General features: G+C 43.3%; 1 non-coding gene across 1 annotated transcript; it reads left to right on the forward strand.

The window, feature by feature from the left end:
- The first annotated feature begins 431 nt into the window (after positions 1 to 431).
- Trnas-cga (transfer RNA serine (anticodon CGA)) lies at positions 432 to 507 on the forward strand. Its single transcript has one exon. It is a non-coding gene; the product is annotated as a tRNA-Ser (tRNA).
- Positions 508 to 3,458: the final 2,951 nt, after the last annotated feature.

A 3,458-nucleotide genomic window follows, 5' to 3' on the forward strand; every position in this document is an offset into this window, starting at 1 on the left:
AACTTCCTGACAGAATAATTCTGTGTGCCCGCCCGAGACTCGAACTCGGGACCTTTGCCTTTCGCGGGCAAGTGCTCTACCATCTGAGCTACCGAAGCACGACTCATGCCCGGTACTCACAGCTTTACTTCTGCCAGTATCTCGTCTCCTACCTTCCAAACTTTACAGAAGCTCTCCTGCGAAACTTGCAGAACTAGCACTCCTGAAAGAAAGGATACTGCGGAGACATGGCTTAGCCACAGCCTGGGGGATATTTCCAGAATGAGATTTTCACTCTGCAGCGGAGTGTGCGATGATATGAAACTTCCTGGCAGTATCCTTTCTTTCAGGAGTGCTAGTTCTGCAAGGTTCGCAGGAGAGCTTCTGTGAAGTTTGGAAGGTAGGAGACGAGATAGTGGCAGAAGTAAAGCTGTGAGTACCTGGCATGAGTCGTGCTTCGGTAGCTCAGATGGTAGAGCACTTGCCCGCGAAAGGCAAAGGCCCCGAGTTCGAGTCTCGGCCGGCACACAGTTTTAATCTGCCAGGAAGTTTCATATCAGTGCACACTCCGCTGCAGAGTGAAAATCTCATTCTGGAAACATCCCCCAGGCTGTGGCTAAGCCATGTCTCCGCAGTATCCTTTCTTTCAGGAGTGCTACTTCTGCAAGGTTCGCAGGAGAGCTTCTGTAAAGTTCGGAAGGTAGGAGACGAAATACTGGCAGAAGTAAAGCTGTGAGTACCGGGCGTGCGTCGTGCTTCGGTAGCTCAGATGGTAGAGCATTTGCCCGCGAAAGGCAAAGGTCCCGAGTTCGAGTCTCGATCGGGCACACAGTTTTAATCTGCCAGGAAGTTTCGTTCCCAAGGGAAGTTTAATAGGCTCTCTGCTGCTTCTAATATATGTAAATTATTTAGGAGACAATATGAGCAGCCATCTTAGACTGTTTGCCAATGACTGTTTGCCTGGTGACGTTACCAGAAGATTAACAGTAATGGCAAAATGATTTGGACAAGATGTCTGTCTATCGTGAAAAGTGGCAATTGACCCTAAATAGCGAATATTATGAGGTCATCCACATTGGTAGACTACTAAAGGAAATCCGTTAAGTTCCGATTACACGATAAAGTTACAAAAATGTACAGTCTGTCAATTCAATTAAATCCTAGGAATCACAAATACGAGCAACTTAAGTTGGCGCGATCACATAGAAAATGTGGGAAGGCAGAGCACTTAGAAGATGCAACAGCTCTACTAAAGAGCAAGGACATTGTAATGTGGAGGTACAGACACTATATAAACACAGACATTGTATCCATCCCTGATGCATATTACTCGGTCGTCTTTCTCGTTTCACTTCTACCGCTATAGGGCTCAGAATTGTAGCATGTAGCATGGTGGTGTGTACTGTAACTATGTTGGTGCGTGAGGAACAGCGTGTTACAGTCCTGTTTCCATCCACAGAAGATTTAGTCAACACATGGAGCCCCTTCTCTTGCAGCATGACAATAGCAGACCACACACGAGAGCTGTGACATCTGCGACACTCCGACGCTTTGGGTTGACTGTCATCGATCATTCTCCGTGCAATTCCGATTTGCACCCATTCGACTTGCATCTGTTTAAATAAATAAAAAAAATAAAAAAAATAAAAAAAAAACTTCTAGGTCTTCGCTTTACTGTGATGATGCGGTGAAGGCAGATGTAACGTAGTGGCCCCAGCACTGATCCCCCAAACGTGACCCCCACATAACTTTGCCCCAGTCATACTCACCTCATAGCCGTTCACATTACCGTGGAGAATGGTCTTAACATGTCTCTTATGAAAGTATGAGAGGAACCATTACTGAGTCGCTCCTCTTGTCCTAAACGCCAAAGTTAAATCAAAGAAGACGCCTAGTGTTCGCAGTTTCTGGTTCAATCAGTCAAGTGCCTCATGGAGAAACGAGAATGTAGCATTTTCAGTTGTTAAGTCTCTTCTGCAACTTAACTGCATGTTTTACAGCAAATAATGTCAACTGGGATAATGAATTACCCTTTGCAAAGACTAATAGCATAGAAGTAGGTCTCAGATTGTCAACATTGCCCCTTTTTACAAAGTGGTTTTACTTTCGAGTACATTAATCTTTCAACAAACTGACCATTAATAAACGAACATATGATAACTTCCATGGAGTGTATGTGTATTGATTTGCCTAAACGCAGACAAGCATACCGTATACATCGCATTGTGTAACTGTCATCACCACTGGACAAGAATGACAATATGCCCCCGCTCATCCTTCGCGGAGAGAGGTCTCTGATTAGTATTTTTCCAAGAAATACAGTCTGGTGGAGGTGACATGGCTTAAGGAGTTATAAATGTGACTAGGTGAGGATAATGTGCGTAAAATTACCAAATAAGCAGAAACCAGTCGCAAGATCATGTTTCCTTTATTTAATTTTGCATATCGGTTTCAACTGATTTAACAGCCATCATCGGTGCTTTCAACGTGTATGTTCCCTGAGTAATAACACTGTCTTAAACAGACGTCAAACATGGAGTGATCACTCCATGTCGCTAACTTCTCAGAGTGGAATGATTCCAGACATTACGACTACCGCCAGTAAACAGAGACGATCAGTCGTTGCGAAAATCAGAAATTTGCATTCAACGTCTTGTTGCTACACGTAGTACACATGAACTAAGACTAGAGTTCTACCAACTTTCCAGTGGTGACTTTATAGTTTTCTTGGAGACTTGGTTTTCTTGTTAGTTACACTTTAATCAGTCAGATAGTTACCTTAGCTTTATTTTCCATCACCCATACTAAACAAAAGGAAATTTACACAATTACAGACAGCCCGCATCTCGTGGTCGTGCGGTAGCGTTCTCGCTTCCCACGCCCGGGTTCCCGGGTTCGATTCCCGGCGGGGTCAGGGATTTTCTCTGCCTCGTGATGGCTGGGTGTTGTGTGCTGTCCTTAGGTTAGTTAGGTTTAAGTAGTTCTAAGTTCTAGGGGACTGATGACCGTAGCAGTTAAGTCCCATAGTGCTCAGCGCCATTTGAACAATTACAGACAGTTATGGTCGTTTACGACCGTTACATTTATTAATTTGTGAGTAAAATATGTTCCTACATCCTCGGAATTAACATTCGCCTCGTAATTCAATAAGAACTACATAAGTGAAAGTTCCGAAACTGCATTTCGATAATGCTGTTCTGTCGATATCTGGAGACCCTTAGTTCTTAAAAGTCTCTGAAGTTGTTTCAGAATTAATAGGTGTACTCAAATTTTTCATCTTCATCATCTTACGTATTGTTCTCTCTACCGAATGGACGTTTAGACACACTTTAACTTCTCGTTTTTACTTTTCATCCAGCGTTTTTAATTTTTTTTCTCTTGATTATTTTGGGCTTTACATGATTAGCGGCCATGAAATGATTTTTTCTCTTAAGCCGTCATCTCACGAACGTGAAAACACACATGGAGAGGAGCTGGTG

Source organism: Schistocerca cancellata, chromosome 7 (genome assembly GCF_023864275.1).
Source record: "Schistocerca cancellata isolate TAMUIC-IGC-003103 chromosome 7, iqSchCanc2.1, whole genome shotgun sequence".
NCBI classification, from domain to species: Eukaryota; Metazoa; Arthropoda; class Insecta; order Orthoptera; family Acrididae; genus Schistocerca; species Schistocerca cancellata.